This window comes from Lathyrus oleraceus, chromosome 3 (genome assembly GCF_024323335.1).
Source record: "Lathyrus oleraceus cultivar Zhongwan6 chromosome 3, CAAS_Psat_ZW6_1.0, whole genome shotgun sequence".
NCBI lineage: Eukaryota > Viridiplantae > Streptophyta > Magnoliopsida > Fabales > Fabaceae > Lathyrus > Lathyrus oleraceus.
The window spans coordinates 535,484,437-535,506,824 of NC_066581.1; the positions used below are offsets into that span (position 1 = coordinate 535,484,437).

Consider the following 22,388-nt stretch of genomic DNA (forward strand, 5'->3'; position numbering starts at 1 on the left):
GCCAAACGACATTCGTCGATAAGCGAAGGTACCAAAAGGACATGTGAATGTTGTCTTTTCTTGGTCATCAGGATGAATTGGTATTTGAAAGAAGCCTGAGTAACCGTCTAAATAGCAGAAATGAGAATGTTTTGCTAATCGTTCTAACATCTGGTCTATGAATGGTAAAGGGAAATGATCTTTTCGGGTTGCTTTGTTTAGTTTCCTATAGTCAATGCACATTCTCCATCCCGATTCGATTCATTTGGTTATAGTTTCTCCTTTTTCATTTTCAATAACTGTTATACCTCCTTTCTTTGGTACTACGTGTACAAGACTAACCCATTTGCTATCAGATATAGGATATATGATACCTGTCTCTAATAACTTTGTTACTTCCTTCACTACCTCACTCAGGATTGGGTTTAGTCTCCTCTGATGTTCCCTAGAAGTTTTACAGTCTTCTTCTAGCATGATGCGGTGCATACAAATAGAAGGACTTATTCCTTTAAGATCGGTGATGTTGTATCCTAGTGCGGTTGGATATTTTCTTAAGATATGTAGGAGTTTTTCGGTTTCGAGTTTTCCTAGGTCTGCATTAACTATCACTGGTCATTCAAGTTCTAAGTCTAGGAATTCATATCTCAGATTTTTGGGAAGTGTTTTCAGGTCGAGGGTTGGTTTCTTAAGGCATTGCGTAGGATCCGGTATTATTGCTAAACATTGGTTTAGTCTGTCTTCTACACGATAGTCAGACAATTTGTCATTTTCTAACTCTGTTTCTTTTATGCATTCATCAATGATATCCATGAAGTAACATGTGTCTTCTATTGCAGGTGCTTTCAAAAATTTGGAAAGAATGAACTCAATTTTCTCTTCTCCTACTTCGAAAGTGAGTCGTCCTCGTTTTACGTCTATGATCGCACCGGTGGTTGCTAAGAATGGTCTTCCCAATATAATGGGTGTAACTTTATCTTCTCTAATGTCCATAATTATAAAATCGGTTGGAATGTAGAATTGTCCTATGCGCACGGGAAAGTTTTCAAGAATTCCTACAGGATATCTAACAGAACGATCTGCTAGCTGCACAAACATTTTAGTTGGTCTTAATTCTCCCATTTCCAGTTTCTTGCATATGGATAAAGGCATAACACTGATACCGGCTCCTAAATCGCATAAGGCTTTATCTATGACAAATTTTCCTATGTGACAGGGTATAGAGAAACTACCAGGATCCTTAAGTTTTGGAGGCATATTCTGGATTATGGCGCTACATTCAGTAGTGAGTGTAACGGTTTCGCTATCTTCAAGTTTCCTTTTATTAGAAAGAATTTCTTTTAAGAACTTAGCATATGAGGGCATCTGCGTAATAGCTTCTGTAAACGGAATCATGACGTTTAATTGTTTCAGTAGGTCAACAAATTTTTTAAATTGGCCCGCATCTTTGGTTTTAATAAGCCTTTGAGGGTAAGGGATAGGTGGTTTATAAGGTGGTGGAGGTACATAAGGTTCTTTCTTTTCTACGGTTTCCTTATTACTCTCTTCCTTTTCCTTAGGTTTACTTTCTTCCTCAGTTGACTTTTTAGAGTTTTGGTTTTCCATCCTTGGATCAGACGGTCCTTCTACTTCCGTTCCACTTCTTAATATGATTGCATGAACGTGGCTTTTCGGGTTAGGTTGGGGCTGTCCAGAAAATGTACCAGTTGGGGCAGCAGTAAGCGCTTGTTGTTGAGCTACTATTGATATTTGTGTTTCCAACATTTTGTTATGGGTAGCCAGGGCATCTACTTTACTCGCTAGTTGTTTAATTTGTTCGCTAGGGTGTACATTCTGGTTTAAGAAATCCTTATTGGTTTGCTGTTGAGAAGCTATGAAGTTCTCCATCATGATTTCCAAGTTGGATTTCCTAGGAACGTTATTGTTAGGTGTAGATGGGGTCGGCTTTTGATATCCCAGAGGTATAACTGGGGCTTGATTTGGAGCTTGTCCTGGTGCGTATAAAGCATTATTACTCTCATATGAAAAATTAGGATGGTTCTTCCAGTTAGAGTTATAGGTATGCGAGTAGGGATTTCCTTGAGCATAATTCACTTGTTCTGCTTGGATTCCTGTTAGGAGTTGACAATCTGCAGGAGTGTGACCTTGGATTCCACAGACTTCACAATTTTGAGTTGCGGCAACCACGGTGGCTGGAGGTGATACATTTAAACTTTCAATTTTCTGGGCCAGAGCATCCACTTTTGCATTAACATGATCAAGGCTACTTATCTCGTACATGCCACTTTTCGTTTGAGGTTTCTCTACCATTGTTCGGTCGCTTCCTCACTGATAATGGTTTTGGGCCATGCTTTCGATAAGTTGATAAGCATCGGCATAAGGTTTATCCATAAGCGCACCACCTGCGGCGGCGTCTATTGTTAACCTTGTGTTGTACAAGAGACCATTATAAAAGGTGTGAATTACTAACCAGTCCTCTAAACCATGGTGTGGACAAAGTCTCATCATGTCTTTGTATCTTTCCCATGCTTCGAAAAGAGACTCGTTATCTTTCTGTTTAAATCCATTTATCTGGGCTCTCAACATAGCTGTTTTGCTTGGAGGAAAATATCGGGCAAGAAAGACTTTCTTCAACTCGTTCCATGTGGTGACTGAGTTGGAAGAAAGAGACTGAAGCCATCTTCTAGCTTTATCTCTTAGCGAGAAAGGAAAGAGACGAAGTCGAATTGCCTCTGAAGTGACACCATTAGCTTTAACAGTATCAGCGTATTGGACAAATACGGATAAATGAAGGTTTGGATCCTCGGTGGGATTTCCAGAGAATTGATTCTGTTGCACTGCTTGTAGCAGCGAAGGTTTAAGTTCGAAGTTGTTTGCTTCGATTGCGGGTGGAGCAATACTCGAATGCGGCTCATCTTGCGATGGAGCGGCGTAATCTCGAAGAGCACGAGCTGGTTCTGCCATCTCGGGTATCGGCGAAGGAAGAAGATTTTTGAGGTCGGGCACTTCGATAGGAGGAAGATTGTTTGCAGCACGATATTCCCGAATTCGTCATAAGACTCAGAGATATAGTTCAACGTCGTTGATTCGTAAGTAAAACGGCTCGCCTTGTGAGCGAGTGTGTGGCATACAAATCAACGAAAGAAAAAAAATAAAAATAAAAATTGCCTTAGTCTCTACAGCGTAACAGAAGAGTTACGATATCGACTAAATAAAAGTCCCCGGCAACGGCGCCAAAAACTTGATCGCGACTTTATGAGTCGATTGGGGTACTAACTGCAAGTGCACAGTTCTATCGCTTAGTTTTAAAAGATATCGATCCCACAGGGACTTATGAATCGATATACCGTTTTCTAAGGTTACTTCGTAAAGCTAAGGCGGATGATACTTTGATGATTTGGGGGAAAAGTAAAACTAAAATTGGATCTAAATTAAATATCAATTAAGCGGATATCGGTATGTAGTTCGTCGTAATTAGGGAATCAAATCTTCGTTGGTTTCTTGGTTTTAAAATAAATCTTTTCAGTAGACACTATTGATTAAAAGCCTTTTCTCAAACTCTCGCTCTGTTGAATAAACCATGACTTTATATTAACGTAGCTGTCACTTATTAGTTAAGTCCAAAATCACTTTTTGAAAACAACAGAATCTATAGAAACTCTTTTTAAGAAAATACTAACCGTTTAAACACCCTCGTCTCAAACTCTCGCTTTGTTGACTTAGATTATATAATTAAACTTAAATGCTTAACTCTCGTCCTCACAATTAACCTTTAAAAATACTTTTTGAAAAAGATTAGAATTTAATTAACTCTAAAAATTGCTTTCGCCCTGATTTAGAATTAATGTCCAATTTACACTGTCCAGTTAAAAACTCAAACTTTCGCTATATTGATTTTAACTTCTTTATGTCTTTTACTCTCGTACAAAAACTTTGGGATTAATGCTGTAAATTGAGGCCATAAAAAGAGTGACTTTATTTTTAAATGAAATTAAACCAACTTAGTTTTGATTCCTTCATTCCGCTTACTTTACATACCGATATCTAATTTAATTAGCCGGACATGCTAAACAGGTCTAAACAATCATCATGCTTAAATAAAACCATCTCAGGCAAACAATATAAATAAACAGCAATGCAGAGCATATATAAATTAAAACAATAAATTAAAGAACCTAAATAATTAATAGCAATCTTGAACACTCCACCACAGACCGGTTGGATTTGTTCTTGAACTCTTCAATCGAACAGGAAAATAAAAGCGAAGGAATAAAATACTATGATCTAACGTAAGGTTAGATCCAGTAAAAGATACACAATAGTTTCCGGTGTAGAAACTATTGTGTGAAAAATTAATTAAGTGCTTGAAAGATTGACTGGAAAAGAAAAGAAATAAAAATTGCTAATAACATAGAAAGCTGTAGAAAAGTAATGCTGTAAAATGCTTGCACGGCGGAAAGAGACGGGGACTTCAGGGTTGGATAAAAGCAATTATTTATATTAATCCACTTTGTAACCGTTTCCAAAAGTGCCTTCCGTAAGTAGTCTTCACGTTCCAAGAGTCAAGCGGAAGAATAGGCTTCAACGTGCCTCTGTTGCGCGTTAAAAGCCAAAAATATAGGAGAGGGGTGTGACGTTCGTCACACCATGTGTTACGCTGGTAACACAAGGTAGCAGGGCGTGACGCTCGTCACACCTTGTGTGGCGGTCGTCACAGCTTCAGCGCTCCTGGCTTGTAATTGTGGGCTGGGCTTTAGTGGAATTTGCTTCTCATCATCTTTTTGCACCCCCTTTTCTTCCTTTTTCACTTATGCTTCAAATAAGTTACCTGAGACAAATAGAAGGAAAAATACCAAGTAATATCGAATAAAATGAAATAAATCGAAACAAATAATAATATAATTTAATTAAATCGAGTCCAGAAATGTGATATTATTTCATGTTATCATTTATTTTGTTCTTTTTCTGAAAGTGGTTGATTTTAATCTTTGAAATAACAATCAAGTGACATAATAAAAATAAATGAAAGCGGTAAACTTATTACACAATACAAGAATAGGGGTACAACTTATCGAAGGGTATATAATATAATAATAATACAAGCTCAATTAATAGACTATGAATAAAAAAAGCTCAGTTAGTAGACTATAAATAAACAATCTTGTTGTAAGGCCTAAGAGAAAGTGAAAAGACTCAAAATAAAAATTAGAAGTTTGAACTACATAATTTAGGGCTATGTTAAGCAATCGTAAAGCGATTGTCATACCCCAAAATTCACCCTACTCCGATACAACTTTCATCTGATCTATGATCCTATTACACATATATTTACACATTGCTCCGTCACCATAATTATATTAACATTCATAACCAAATACATATTGCATGGGTTCAAGGCATAAATTTAAAATAAATAAAAATAAATAAATAGGGAAATCGATTTACCCAACTAGGTAAATCGATTTGCCCTGCGCAGACACCAAAAATAAGCTTTTTTTTTGCACAAAGGGTATTTGGTTTCCCCCACTTTCCCACTTGCTTTCCCTATAAATAAATGCACTATTCCCCCTCATTTTTCATGCTTTCTAGCCCTAAAAAATTCTGAACAAATATCATCCAACCCCTCTTCTTCAAACCTAAATCAAAACCAAAAAACATTTCCCTCCCAAAAGTCACCACCACCAACTTTTTTTTCCATTTCACATTTTTTCCTCAAAATTTCTCACTCTCTAACACTCATAATCCAACCCCTTTACTAAGTTTTCACCACAAATATTTTCATCCCAAACCCCTTGTTTCACATTCAAGCTCAACACCATTTCTACCTAGCTTTTTTCACATTTTGTGGGTAATGATTTTAACTTAAACTTTTTAACTTTTTGTTTCTTTTGTTTAATTAAAAATGGTTGCTTGTTCTTGGTTGGTCTTTTGAGATGGTTTAGATTCAAGCTGGCAAAAAAAATGATTGACTTTGGTTTACTCACATTTTTTAAAGATTTTTTACTCTTACTATCTTTTTTCACCTTTTTGTGGTTGCTTTGTGTGTGTTATCTTTTTCTTTTATTATGGACTTATTGTTGTATTTGTTTGGTTGATGAGGTCTATTAGATCATGACCATGGTTGTTTAGAGTTTATTAAATCTTCAATGTTTCAAACCTATCTATGGTTGATCAATAGATCATTCATGGTACTTTGAGGCATTGATAGATTGCCTCTATTTTAACCATATTTGGGTCATTTGATGCATAGATGAAACCATGTCTTTACATTAACTTGTTAATCCATTTGCTTATTGTTACTAACTACTAATTACTAACTCCTGAAATTTATATTATTGCACTTTATTTTTTTTGCAATTTATTTTATTGTTCATTTTATTTCATTTACTTTATGTTTATGTTCACTAACTACTAACTTCTAACATTTATATTATTGCACTTTATTTTTTGGCAATTTATTTTATTGTTCATTTTATTTCAAGTATTTTATGTTTATGTTTATTATTATCTAACTATATCATTTACATTATGCTAACTTATTTACTACCTTATTATCTTGTTAAATAAAAGAGGAATAAAAACAAAAGAAAGAGAACAAATCACTTTTTTTTATAAAAATATTAATAGATGGACTTAAGGTTGCATAACTTTCTTTGTTACAAATCTATTGTTAGTTTATTTTTTAATCATCTTCAATACTTTGCATCAATGATAAGCTATCCCTCAATGTGTCATATTTTAAGTCTTTTTGGCTTAAGGAAATAGTCTCAAAAAATATTCATTTTTGTACATGTTACTAACCACTCATTATACTTCATTAATTTTGTTTATCATTAACCTTTGTTATTGTGATTTTTGGTATTATTGACTTATATTTGTTTTATATCATTTATATTCACTAACCATTATCATTGTGATATTGTTTCTTTATCTTGTAATTTACTTTTATGTCATCACCTTGTAATTTACATTAAAGTACTCATCATCATCATCATTGTACAAATTCATCATGCATGTTTATTTACTTGTTATTTATTTTATTATCATCAAACATTAAAAACAACAAAAACATGATAAAATGATAAGACAAAAATATTCATTCCACTATTAATCAACATGAAATGAATGCAATAAATAACACAGCAAAAAGCAACCAAAGCCCTAACCTAGAGAGCGCTAGGAGAGACTCTCTTAGGGAAGAAGGACCAGCACAGGTCAACTTCTCTAAAAGATCCCCAGCAGAGTCGCCAGCTGTCGCATTACGCGAAAAACCGGCGGGAAACGAAGAACAACAGAGCCGCCACCGTGCGTTATTTATCCCAAAAGAGGGAAAGGAAACGCTCAGAGTAAACCTGGAAAAAGCATGGTCTCACGACCAAAGAGAATGGGATCGGGAGTCGGTTATGCGAAGGGAAGGTATTAGCACCCCTACGCATCCGTCGTACTCGACGGGATCCACGCACAATAGGAAGGGAAATGGTTGCTAAAACACTGCTCAAAATAATCATCCACACAGGCTGAAAGAGACACAAGGAAACAAACAAGACTGACTCGGCAGGATATCGCATCCTGGGCCTACTTAGTCTATCAAGCATAGACATCAGAGTCAAAGTAGTTCGGACTGGGGAAACGACACATGCTCGCTAGGATGTCGCATCCTATGCGTACGTATCTCCTTTGGACGAAGGAGAATCAGAGCATTCGTAGCTCGGCTAACACGCACACAAACAACCACGGGCAAAGGCAAACGTGGAGCCTGAATGCCAATCACTGGACTTACATCAGCATCTGAACCAAAAACACACACAAGGAGGCAAACGTGGAGCCTGAATGCCAATCACTGGACTTACATCAGCATCCGAACCAATCAAACCCACACTGGAACCCGAACGCCACTCGATGGACTTACATCAGCTTCCAAGCACACAACAACACGAAACAAAGACACAGGCGCCCGGAGAGATCTGCTCATCTCCTGCCTACATACCTCATCTGGTATGAGGATCAGGGCGACGTAGTTTCCCTACGAAGGGACACAGGACTAGCCTAACCAGATGCCAGAGGGAAACACAACTAGGGAGACTACGACTCGAGCCTAGCTGTTATCATGCAAAGTTGTCCCTAAGTCAAGGTTTCTAGCTAACTTGCACAGGAAGCAAGCCTATCCTATTCAACACAAGCAGCAAATCAAGCATTCACAAGTAGCACACGCTATATGCACACAAAAAGGGCTCAATCAAAGGGTAAGACTGCAAGAGCAAGTCATCTGTACAGGGGTATGGTTAGCTCTTAACCTTGCCATTGAAGGGGCTAAGGTGAAGCTGATGAAAGGAGAGTGAAGATGAGACTTCACAGCTCTTATCCCTGGTCAGGGAGAGCTTAAGACAAAGGAGCGTGGGTTCAGAATGGAGGAACCCTTCTACACTCAAGACTCTGACACAACTGTACATTGTACAAGATCTTGGGTTTGTGTCCCAATGCATCAACACGGTGGTGTGAGCAGAGGGACGACTCAACAGAATAGTGGGAGATAGATTGCATATCTCTTTGATCCACCAATTGCCTCATTGAGGTCTTTACCTGCTTGGCACAAAAGTAAACAATCACAAACATCGCCTCTTAAGGAGGACTTCAGACAGGTGCCTGGCCAAGTAACAGGCCAGGTCTTCCAGACTACATGGAGACAAGAGTGTTATACCTCAGTGCAAATTGCTTATCAAGCAAAGCAAAGCAATATTAGCAACTAATGTACCTGAAATCAATCAAATATCATCAGTATACCAATCACAGAACTAAACAGCAAATGGTTCACAATTAACTATAAACAGACAAACACAATCCAATGCACCAAAGTGCAAGCAACTCAAAAGCCAAACATCCTACAAGACAAAACAAGTTAGTGTACAATGTCAAATGACATCTCAATCAAAAGTGAATCCACCTCCTTAAGGTATTTTGCCTCTTAACCTGAAAATCACATTCAAACATGAGATACAAGACCACTAGGACAAGCCTAGGGTCAAAAGGAAGTGAAAAAGTCAAAACAGCAAGTGAAACATGATCAAAATCAATATTAATCACATACAAAGAGAATCCAATTGGTCTCATGTCTAAACTATACACCAAATTAATTTCATGCACAATTTAAGTCAAGCTAGGCAATTATGAGTCATATAGGAACAAACAGAAAGATCACACTCAATCAAATACCTAAACAGCTCAATAAATTCCACAAAATTTCCAGCCTAAACAGGACACATTCAATGAGCTACATGTCAATTTTCATGCCACTTGGACAACAGGAAGTAGGTCAATGAAAATCATAAAATCAGCAGCAATCCAAACAAGTCAACACATGGTAGCAAAATGAGCATCAACTTCAATCAAATTCCAAACAGTGAAAACAATTAAGAAATGGATGGGACCAAAGCCAAATTACACCTAAACATGTTATGAATCACTCCATCAAATTTCACATTCATATGATATAGTATGAGCATTTCATGAGACATGGAAGTCAAGTAGTCAAGCAAAGACCAAAAAATGCTAAACAGCAATCAAAAATCTCAATTAAATGGAAAATGAATCAACAATTCATGCAAAAATTCATGGTGAAACTAGACATATACAAGACACAGCATGCAAAATTTGAGATCAATTGGAAAAGCCTAGGCATGTCAAATAAATCCATGAAATTGTCCTATCCTAGTGTGACACAAATTGTCACACTCAAAAAGAATAAATCATATCTACCAATCCAGAGATCCAAAAATCACAAATGATATACCAAAATCTCCAGAAATGTGTCAAGAATCATCATATGAAATTTCATTCAATTTGGACAATGTATGAGTATTTCATGTTAAAAATGGTGAAACATACAAGAAATGCACACATGGTAAAGATCCCTAGACAAAAGCAAAAAATCTCCATGCACAACTTGAGTTATCATACCTATAAAATTCTAGACAAAATTATGAATCTAACAAAAAAAGTCTCACTAATTTTGGATTAAAAATGGATTTTATGTGATTTTTAAAGATTTGTAATATTTATTGAATAATTATTTAATGTGTTAATGGATTTATTAAATTAATTAAGCCACGAATGACAGTTTTGTAATTAGTCCAAAACGCACAGCACTTCATTTATGTGTTGTCAGCTTCTCATTTGCTGGATCTGGCGCCAAACAAGATTCGAAAATGCCATGCGGAATCAGTGGATCAAACATGAAGAATTTCCAGAATCTGCTCGTTCATCCCGTGTTCATCGCTCATCACCTTCCAGCTGCGGCTTCGAACTTTTTTCAACGAAAATTAACGAGCCTTATACCGTTGTCTTCCTTTTCCAACGTAGATTAACAATATGCAAACGAAATTGTCTAAATCCTACTGTGTTGGACGAATCGAGCACAAAAAGATTTGACATCAAAAGTTCAAAATGAGATTTCTCTCTCAAATCTTGACGAAACTTAATTCTACAAATTGCACTACATTCTACAATCAACGATCTACACATATCATATCTCAATTTGGCAAACGGTTAGATTCGAATTCCAACCTTGTTCGATGGCAGTTGATGAATTTGTGCTTGTTTTGCTTCAATTCTCGAAAACAGGTGAAGTATGTTGATTAGGAAGATGATTGGTACAACTTTGGTAGCTCAACAATACTCCAGGTGCTCGAATTCTTGATTTGCCATTGATGGACGATCTTGGACAGTTGGAGTTTTTGATGGTTTTGAGTTCCAATTGATGCAAACAGCTCTTGATTAACACCTGCAAATGAGAACTACACCACGAATTTGCAAGAAAATTGATGAATTATTGATGAATTTGAGAAAAAAAAGTGAAAGTTCAAAGTGAAAAAAGTGAGAGAATTGAGAGAGTTTTTTGTGATTTTCTGTTTGGATCTTGCAGAATGATTAGTGCCTAATGATTACAGTTACAATTAGCCTTATATACCAATCCATTAATCCAAAATTAATCATGATTAAGCATAATGGAAAGATTAGTGTTAAGTGTATTTTTCAAGTGTGTGGCCAAAATGCCCTTCCTCAATGCAGCTCATTTTCTGTCCAAATTTTGTTCAAACAAGTCACAAATGATATTTAGAAAGTGTTACAAAAAGCCCCATGCCAAAATTCCAAGTAATTTGAAAGTTGGACCATTTTGCCCTTGGATTTTAATTAGTGCACTTGAAAAATGGCCTTTTTGTGTGAAGGCTTTTGGCAAAATGTGATGATAGATTATGAAAGTACACATCAAATTTGGTTTTCTCAAAGAAAAACCATCCAATTTGGCCACTCCATGTGAGAGTTATGCCACTTTGATTTCGGGCATTTTCTGAAAATGATTGGACCATATCTTGCTAACCACACATAGGAATTTCAAGTTCTTGGACTTTTCGGAATGGTGAGATCAAGATCTTCAACTTTCATGTTGGACAAAATTCCATTTGAAGCTTGTATGATGAAGTTATTTTGAGGAGAAAAAGTTTCCATTTTGGGCAGCTGAAATTACAGGTCACCTGCCATTTTAGGAAACTTCTTGTCTGACCTCCAATTCTTCAACCTTGGTCTTTGATATGTCAAATGATACTTATATGGACATGAATGAATCCTTTCAAACCATCTCCCACCTTCCAATCCATAAAATCAGGCACAGTTGACCACAGTTGACCACAGTTGACTTTCTATGGTTCCAGCTGAAATTCAGCTTGACTGATGACTTCTGAGCCTCCAATCTTGGGCCAAACCACTTCAAAATGATCCTTAGACCATATGAACTTGATAAATCAACCATAGGGCTTTGTTCCAATGAAAATAGCACTGGCTTGCTTGACTGACTGATTCTCCTGACCAGTTTGACCTAATTGGTCAGCTGTGCACTTGGGCAAATGGACAATGCAATGTTATGCAGTGGCCTATGTTATGTTATGACCTAATATGAAATGAATGTACAAAATGGTAGGGTGCAAATTTGAGGTGCTACAGCTGCCCCTATTCAATCAACTGGGAACCCGAACGGATGAGAGCAACGACTGTCAGACTTTCAGGGTAAATAGGGATTGAATACCAAGAACCGTAGAAATTTGCACACTGCGGGGATCCACCAATGGAAACGTCCACTGGGATATGATATTTATTGCTGGGGATTTTGATTTTTTCTGATTTTTCTTCTCAAAAGGGTACAACCACTTCCAGACATCACAACGACGATGAATGGGAACAGAAATCACACTAGATGCCAATGGACAACTAGGAAAAACTCGACGTTTACCAAGACCAACGGAGAGGTAAATCAACTGGGGACGACCAGGAAGGGATACAACCATACGTCAGCGGACGTAATGGGAAAAACTCAACGTTTACCAAAACCAACGGAGAGGTGAATCAGCTGGGACGACCAGGAAAAACTCGACGTTTACCAAGACCAACGGAGAGGTAGCCAGACATCATCGGATGAATGGGAAGACTCGACCAGACGTCATCGGACAAAAGGGAGACGCTCGACGTTTATCGACACCAACGGAGAAGGAGAATCAACTGGGACGACTAGGAACACTCGACCAGACGTCAACGGACGAAATGGGAGACTCAACGTTTATCGACACCAACGGAGAAGGAGAAAACTCAACCAGACGTCATCGGACGAAAGGGAGACCACAACCGGACACCAAATAGGACGTCTACTGGGGATTCTGGCTGGGAAATCAACCAGACATTAATGAATGAATGGGAATAGGGTACACAATCAGACGTCATCGGACGAATGAGAAAAACTCAACGTTTATCGAAACCAACGGGGAGGTAAATCCGCATGGGGAAGGGTACAGCTAGACGTCATAGGATGACTAGGAAAAACTCGACGTTTATCGACACCAACGGAGAGGAGGAAACTCTGAGGGGAATCAACAGTCATTAATGAATGATCTGTGAGGGGTAAGCAACTATACGTCATCGGACGCATAGGAAAAACTCGACGTTTATCGACACCAACGGAGAGGAGTAATCTTCTGGGGACGACCCTGTGGGGAAAAATATCAACTATACGCCAACGGACGCATAGGAAAAACTCGACGTTTATCGACACCAACGGAGAGGAGTAATCTTCACTAAGGAAGGAAGGACGACGTTACGAACATCGGAAGATGATGTTTACCGACATCAAAGAAGACCAGACACTACGCATGACTGGGAAAGCACCGAAAGATGGTGTTTACCGACACCAAAGAAAACCAAACACTACGCATGACTGGAAATCACCAAAAGATGGTGTTTACCGACACCAAATAATACCAGACACTACGCATGACTGGAAATCACCGAAAGATGGTGTTTACCGACACCAAAGAAGCAACACACGCGGGTGCTGACAGGATACTGGCATCTACAAGATGACAGGGCAAGACTGAACACTTGCGGGGTCTCACTAGGGATCAAGGTCACGACAGCGAGCAAACGGGAAGGAACACCAAGGATACCGGGTTGTAGGTATGAAACGGGTGACCGACCAAAGCGTGAATTGGTTTGTGTTCCAAAACACTCATCATCCTGAAGAGGGCTAGAAAGTAGCCTTGTTAAAGGATGGACATTCGATTCCACAAGGAATACGAATCTTACTCAGCTGGGGAGGACGACTTCGACCCAAGAGCGCATGAGATATATTATCTATAGCCGTCAAAACGTAGACAATACACTTGCATGGAAGATTATCCATAACCGGGTTGAGGTTGTTAGATGGATAAATCGACCGACATCATCCTGAAGAGAGCAAAAGCAAACTTGTTAAAGGATGGACATTCGATTCCGAACAAAGGAGTACGAATCTTACTCAACTGGGGAGGACGACTTCGACCCAAGAGCGCATGAGATATATTATCTATAGCCGTCAAAATGTAGATAATACACTCGCATGGACGATTATCCATAACCGGGTTGTAGGTTGTTAAATGGATAAACGACCGACAAGAAAGGCATCGGGGTACCAGGACTAGGTATGCAAAGATGACCAATCAAAAGGACAGGGAATACCTGCTGGGGATAAAGTTGCTTAATCAAAGCAAATATCCGAAAGGAAAGGAATATCAATATCGAAAACTGGATAATGATAACCACAAAGAGGGGATTACATCTACCGGTTAATAGGCAGAAAACCACGGAAAACAATAACCGTCATCAATCAGGATGAGCACAGAGAGTTAACTCTACCAAGGGGATGAAAGTGGGATTTTACAACTACCGGGTTGTAGGTAGAAAACCACAAAGATAAGACTTACAACTACCGGGTTGTAGGTAGAGGCCAACATACAGTCTGCTGAGAGACAGAGTGAGAAAAAGGATTTACAACTACCGGGTAATAGGTAGAAGACCGCAAAATCCGCCAACAATCAGAATGAACCACAAAGGTTACCTCTGCTAGGGGATGAAAGTGGGATTTTACAACTACCAGGAGTAGGTAGAAAACCACAAAGATAAGACTTACAACTACCGGGTTGTAGGTAGAGGCCAACATACAGTCTGCTGAGGATAAGATGAATGAGCGCCGGTTAGTGAGCAACTATTCATTTATACTACAGGGAAGCACAAGAGACAACCCCAGGAGGCCAATTCAGGGTCGATCCGAAAAGGCAAACTGAATCAAGACATCCTAATGAGGAACGAACTCAATAGGGAAAGCCCATCCCAAGGGGAGGGAACGGAAACAACCGTCATTCACGAGGATCTAACTCATGGGGAGCGCAGAAGGAAATGACAGACGCTTTCGGCTTAAGGGGTCAACTCTACACGGAGAGGTCAGACACACCCACATCTGCTAGGGAAAAAGATCCAATCTGGCAAGGTACTACCAATCTGGGGAGTAACACTGTCGGGGATACCCACTCACTTGCGGAGTCACTGGTTGGGAAAACACCTTTCCACCCTGCTGGGGAACCCAATTCTGAAATCGGTCCAAGCGATGCCAAACTCTTTCCAACGATCCATTCTTGGTCACCACGGCTAAGGACTAATGGATATGCTTGCAATGCAGATGCATGAGAGTTTTTTTTTTAGCGTAATGCCCCATGATCACGGAAATGCTACGCACTAGTGATGCAATATGCTAAGCTTATCTAAATGATGAATGCATAAAACACACGTTCCCTCCAGAGACAACACCGGGGAGCTCCAAGAACTGTGCTGAGGCTCTCATTACCACGTCGATTTCCACCCTGCTGGGGAAAGACAAAACCTCGCTGGGGATGACCTCCATCGAACCCATACTGCTTGGAGATCACCCTGCTAGGGGAGGCAACCCATGCTTATCTCTACTGGGGATGATTCTCCGAACCCGATTCGCTTGGGGACCTCGCTGAGGGAAGACCATCATCACAAACTCTGCTGGGAAGGCAGTAACCTTCAGACTTGCTGAGGAGCGATTGATCTCGAATCTGTTAGGGAGATAACACTCTCACACCCACTAGGGATACAACCTATTGGGTACGGAACGCCTGTCGAGTCGTCGAACAACGTCATTCATCGTCCACCCACAGTGTCAGCTTTCCACTTTTGAGAACTCCCAGACTTGCCTGGACTTTTCTGATTCATCCCACGAAGATCGAATTCCTGGGATTCATACAAACTTTCCAGTCCGTAGACTTTGAAGAGTCTTCTTGGTTATCTTTCCAGGATCGTCGTCGTAATCCTGCATCGTCCTTCCACTGTTCGTCTAACCACTTTGCCCCTGGTCGGGCTCTGCAGGGATCTCTTTTGTCAAAAGATTTCATACCACTACCTGCCAGTGAATGAAGATATCTAACAGTACCTGCACAAGAGATTGTTAGATAAAAGCGTGCCCCAGGCGTGCCAACACTTCAACATCTGGGTCACTCAAACCTCCGAATAAGATTTCTAGATTTCAATCTTATAAGCATGCATCGGAAGGGACCTCTAAGTTTCAAAATGCAAATATTCTTATCAAAACGAACGGATGTTTTTGTAATCAAAGCGGTAATGAAAACAAAAACAAAACTATTTGACTGAACACCCATTTATTGACTGAAAAAAAATGGTGGCTCAGAATCGAGCAACACACAGGAAGCAAACCCTGGAAAGAGGTGATTGCGCATAAAAGGAAAAAACCTATTCTGATGGCAATGTGAAACCATGATCTCATCGGGTTCCAACTCGGTTACACCCCATATGTCCTCAAGACTTTCCGCACTTTCGGCCTTCTGAACAAGACGCTTCCAATCGACCTCTGTCGGAGACTAGCTGTGTTGTCTTAACCAAAGCACCAACGATCATGCTAGACGCAGTTGTTCGTTTCAATCCCTCTTTTGCCTGGACCGCCCTTTCGGGTTTCAGTCCACCGGGATACCCATTTTTGCCCAAGTCGCCCTTGTGGGGTTTTTGACTTGCCGGGTGTACAGTTTTTTCTTTTATTATCCCTAACTTTTGCCCGAACCTTTCTCTCTTTTTTTTTTCGGTTCGCCGGGATGCCCCTTTTTTGCCTGGACTCTTTTATTCTTTTTGTCCAGCGGGTCTCTTTTTTTTTTTTTTCCGAAGTATCTTCTAACTGCGTCCGCATTTGCAGGGGATGGAAAATCCTCGCCACTCATGGTCGTCAGCAACAAGGCTTTGTCGGAGAAAGCCTTCTTGACCATGCTGGGGATTCATGATTGGGTGTCCACTTTCCCCTACGATCGTTGAGGAGGAAGGATCCTTTTCAACACCATATCTCTCATGATACCCACGAGGTCTCACTTCTTAGTTAACAACACGCTTCATTCACTGGGTACAACTGTCCTATGACAAGTAACTGTCAATCCTCTTCCTCAGTCAGGCTCCAACGCGTCATACCGAGTCCTAATCCACTCATCTTTTTCAAGTCTACGTCCAACGGGACTTCATGACGAAACCTGAGTCTCAAATGGTAGTACAACCTTCATCCCATACCGGAGTGAGAAAGGCGTTGCCCCAGTAGATGCACGTACCGAAGTACGACACTCAGGATACCAACTTCGTACTCAGCCACCATCGTTGGTGCATTCAAATGTTATCGGGGAAGCACTAGCTCATTCACTTTAAACTCTCCCCATCAGACATCAGAATCCGTTCGGATTCAGGGTCAGGCCCCTCCTCCGGGATCGGTCACTCTCAATCTTTCGATTTGAGTACCTCGAGATGTCCTCATCAGGTACCTCAAACTTCCTTGGTTGAGAATCATCAATGGGTTGCTGGGATAATCCTACAGTACTCCTCTCTTGATTGCTTTCTGGGAGATGTACTGAATATCAGATTCAGTCGACACCATTTGCCCTCTCGCAACCCGTCCGTTCAATGCTATCTCCTCAAGCACATACTTGATCAGATCCATTTTGGACATCCACAAAGTGGTATGAATCAGCATACACTGTCTCAGTCGGCGAGCAGCCTATGCCAAAGTACATCAAGTTTTCTCAAGTAGTGAGTGTATTGTTTCACAGTCGATAAACTTTTTGCTTAGGTAAATTGCGTGCTCTTTTCGACAAGACTAGTCATGCTGACACAGTACGCACCTTATAAACCCCTTGAGGGCCGTCAAGTACCAGATTAACAGTTGTTTCTTCCAAGAAAAGCATCAGAATCAGAGGTTCCTGCTACTCATTTTTTTTTCTTTCCATGCCCCTTGGCAGTCATCATTCCACCTGACCATTTGATTTCTTTTCTCTCTTTTTTTTTTGTTTGTTTTTGGTTCAGGCGTTTCTTGCACCGTTCCCTTTTTTTTTTTTTTTTTTTTTCGCAGGATCGACCTCGATTCCTCTTATCCGCTCGTAATAAGCCTCGGCAGCTTGCTGGACAACACTCCATAAGTGCACTGATTCGAACTCAACGGTATGAGCTATCTCAACCGGCCAAACATCTTGCCCCAGATCCACCGGATGCCCCTCTTCCGCTTGGGACTTTGTCATCATGTCATCAACATGGCATTCGCTTTCACGATGAGTCATATCATGAAACAAAGTCACCGTAGCCCTTTGATTCGTGGCACCGGCCTTCTTCTTCACCTTACAACAAGAAGGTACTCTTTGGTGTGATGGACATTGTTTACTCCATATCATCTGGCGACAATTCCACTTGATTTTGGCCAGAAAGCCATCCCTGAAGGTAAACACCGAGAATTGAGTTGTACTATCAACCAATACATCCATGTGGAGTACCGGGAATTCATCTCTCGAACTAGCTCTATTCACGTCTCGATAGTCCACCCACATTCTCATCTTTTAGCACCGGTTTCCGCTTCACTGGAGGACAGTCTTCTCTCCATGGTAGCTCGTGCCCCACAACATGGGTATTCCACCCTGGTGTATCTTGATGCAACCAGGTGAAGATATCAACCTGCTCTTTCAACAGGGCTACCATTTTGTTCTCGACTCGCCTCTGAAGCGGCCTCAACTTTCATTTCCCTTCTGACCTCGGCGGTACTTGGGATGACAATCTTGACTCGCTCCTCGTGCAGTTGAATCACCTTCTCCTCTTGTTTCAACGCCCTGGCTAATTCCAGCAGATCACAATCTTCTTCGCCTTATTCTTCGGCATGATAGATCGGAGTGTCGAAGTCATACAGAGGTGTAACCAAATTGTTATCGATGAGATCAGGATGGTAATCACTTTTAAGGTCAGAACCAAATGAATCAAAAGGAAAGAGAATAAAAACATTGCCATTTTTATTTTAATTTTTTTTTTAAAACTGCAAAAAGTGAAAAACAGGGAACACCGCTTTTAATCACAAAAACATCCATTTATTACTGATGCAAAATGTTGCACAATGAAACACATGAGATGGCCTTTACAATAGACCATTACGTTTCGGGCAAAACGTATGGCTTTCATGCAAACAACATTAAAACACAGAAATACTACACTTCCGGATGAGTGACAGTGATGCTTTTGGAGGCCTTCTAATCGCCTGGTACGCACGACTTTATCCACAGCTCGAGCTCGCGGTCGCGGTCGATCTCTTCACTCACTGAACAAGCATGATCAGAATCCAGCATTCCTGCACTGACAAAGATGTACGGCGGACGACGTCCTCTGTTTGGTCTAGACGACTCTTGGTCTGGATAACCAATCCCGAACATGTCTGCCTTTACCACTATGTCAATGATCCTTCCCCAGCCTCGAGCCTCTTTGTTCTTCACCACTTCTAAGGCTTGCTTATACGAAGAAATGGACAACGTCTTCTCTTTTCCAATAACAACAGCATTCTCTACCTTGATGGTTTCAATTGCTTGACTGGGTGTTTCAACTTTTTCACTATCCATTTCCACTTCCATCGTCTTCTGGGTTGTATCTCTCATCAATGCACACCCCTCTGTGGCAACGGCCGCACAACAATTATCAACAACAGGGAAAGCTCCATCCTGCATCAGAGGTTTTGGGACCACAGCCATGGGAACCTTTAACTGATCTCCCTCAGTCATCTCTATTCCTTTCTTGACCTTTTTCACCATCTTCATCTTTACAGGACCCTTCCTGGGTACAGGGTTGACATCCCCATCCATGATCTGTGCCAAGCTGATGCTCTTGGAGTCCACCATGTCCTGGACGACATGCTTGAAAGCCCTACAACCCTCAATACTGTGCCCGGGTGCCTCAGAATGGAACTCGCACCTGGCATTCTCATCATAGTGTGCAGGCCTCTTCTGTTGTGCTATGGGAATCAAAATCCTTGGCCGGACTAACCCCAAATCCCTCAATCTCCTGAACAAAAGGGTGTAGGTCACAGGTGGTTCTTCGAACTGACGCTCCTCCTTTTTCTTCTTCACCTGGCTCCTAGCTCTTGGTGCCTTCTGTTGAGGCGGTGGTTGTTGCGGTGGTACAGGTGGATTACCAACAGGAGCGGTTACAGCAGCAGCATAAGGATGATAACGATCCTTACTGCGTTCTTTCTTTGCTGGCACACCGCTTGACTCAACCTCTTTTTTGAGCGGAACACCACCAGAGATTTTCTTTGCTACAGAGTCAGAGGGTTTGTTCACTTCGGAGGACGGAGCCTTCCCCTGAACTTTCTCCGCTATCAGCCACTTCTCAATCTTGTCCAATCTCTCAGACATGGCTTTCTGCCCCAAGGCAAGCCCTTGCACAACACTGAACAAATCCCTCACCATCTCTTTCAGTTCGAGGATATCGGCGTTGGGAGGATCCATCAGTTCGGATTTGTTGCCCCCTAGCAGGATGTTTGAGCAGACGAGCTATGCACACTAGCTGATACCTACAAAACAGCAAATGGGTTAGTATGACTCACGCATGCAATGTCGGTCCGTACTAGGAATATCTGCCCTTAGATTTTGGTTTCACAGAGACAGATAAAATTTTACCAATAATGACATCTGGATGTCTCTCAACCCGAGTCTCTGTTAAAAATAATGGACCCTGAGTACGGACAGACATGAGTTGAATGCAGATGAATGCGAAATGAGACCAATGCAAATGCATGAATGCAGGTCGCTGTGCCACCAAGTCATCTGAAGACCCATTCTCTGAACCAGTCACAGTCAACTGAGTCACCATAAATCCGACTTGGGGAGTTCCGAAATAAACGGAACTGGAGATTACATCACCATCATCACAGAAACATCCACTGAACGGATGACAGCCAGATCCTCTGAACGGGTACTCTCAAATTCAACCCGGGGATCCGAAATAAACGGAACCCGCTGATAAACCACGGACAGAACTCCGGCGTCCCAGAAATAAATGTCCATAATTCACCATCATCACAGAAACATCCACTGAACGGATGACAGCCAGATCCTCTGAACGGGTACTCTCAAATTCAACCCGGGGATCCGAAATAAACGGAACCCGCTGATAAACCACGGACAGAACTCCGGCGTCCCAGAAATAAATGTCCATAATTCACCATCATCATCAGTACTAAGAGTCACCAACCAGTCACCAACAAGTCAGCAACAGTACCTGTAATAATCATCCCCTCCCACTCACGGGTGTCATCTAGGCCAGGGTAAGGTCGAGAGAAACGCAGGATAAACAACCCTTTCAAGAATATCATCCTGTGCACACCAGATGTATGCACCGATGATACCCCATCAGAATCTGAACTGCTCGTGATGTCAATGTTCCGCTAAGTGGCGCATACCACCCGCTTCCCATGAATCACTATATTCCTAGGCTTCATAGATTGCACTCATAGCCTGGGTATTGGGCCTTTTACCTCGAGTAACACCCACCCCAAAACAGAGAGAACACAGCCAGCACAACAGATAAAAATGAATGAATGCGAACATTAATGCAAACATTAAATGCAAACAGTAAATGAAATGAATGCAATAAATAACACAGCAAAAAGCAACCAAAGCCCTAACCTAGAGAGCGCTAGGAGAGACTCTCTTAGGGAAGAAGGACCAGCACAGGTCAACTTCTCTAAAAGATCCCCAGCAGAGTCGCCAGCTGTCGCATTACGCGAAAAACCGGCGGGAAACGAAGAACAACAGAGCCGCCACCGTGCGTTATTTATCCCAAAAGAGGGAAAGGAAACGCTCAGAGTAAACCTGGAAAAAGCATGGTCTCACGACCAAAGAGAATGGGATCGGGATTCGGTTATGCGAAGGGAAGGTATTAGCACCCCTACGCATCCGTCGTACTCGACGGGATCCACGCACAATAGGAAGGGAAATGGTTGCTAAAACACTGCTCAAAATAATCATCCACACAGGCTGAAAGAGACACAAGGAAACAAACAAGACTGACTCGGCAGGATATCGCATCCTGGGCCTACTTAGTCTATCAAGCATAGACATCAGAGTCAAAGTAGTTCGGACTGGGGAAACGACACATGCTCGCTAGGATGTCGCATCCTATGCGTACGTATCTCCTTTGGACGAAGGAGAATCAGAGCATTCGTAGCTCGGCTAACACGCACACAAACAACCACGGGCAAAGGCAAACGTGGAGCCTGAATGCCAATCACTGGACTTACATCAGCATCTGAACCAAAAACACACACAAGGAGGCAAACGTGGAGCCTGAATGCCAATCACTGGACTTACATCAGCATCCGAACCAATCAAACCCACACTGGAACCCGAACGCCACTCGATGGACTTACATCAGCTTCCAAGCACACAACAACACGAAACAAAGACACAGGCGCCCGGAGAGATCTGCTCATCTCCTGCCTACATACCTCATCTGGTATGAGGATCAGGGCGACGTAGTTTCCCTACGAAGGGACACAGGACTAGCCTAACCAGATGCCAGAGGGAAACACAACTAGGGAGACTACGACTCGAGCCTAGCTGTTATCATGCAAAGTTGTCCCTAAGTCAAGGTTTCTAGCTAACTTGCACAAGAAGCAAGCCTATCCTATTCAACACAAGCAGCAAATCAAGCATTCACAAGTAGCACACGCTATATGCACATAAAAA

The 22,388-nt window shown here is 41.2% G+C and overlaps 1 non-coding gene across 1 annotated transcript; it reads left to right on the top strand.

The window, feature by feature from the left end:
• The first annotated feature begins 2,455 nt into the window (after positions 1-2,455).
• Positions 2,456-2,562, top strand: LOC127133208 (small nucleolar RNA R71). Its single transcript, XR_007807198.1, has one exon. It is a non-coding gene; the product is annotated as a small nucleolar RNA R71 (small nucleolar RNA).
• Positions 2,563-22,388: the final 19,826 nt, after the last annotated feature.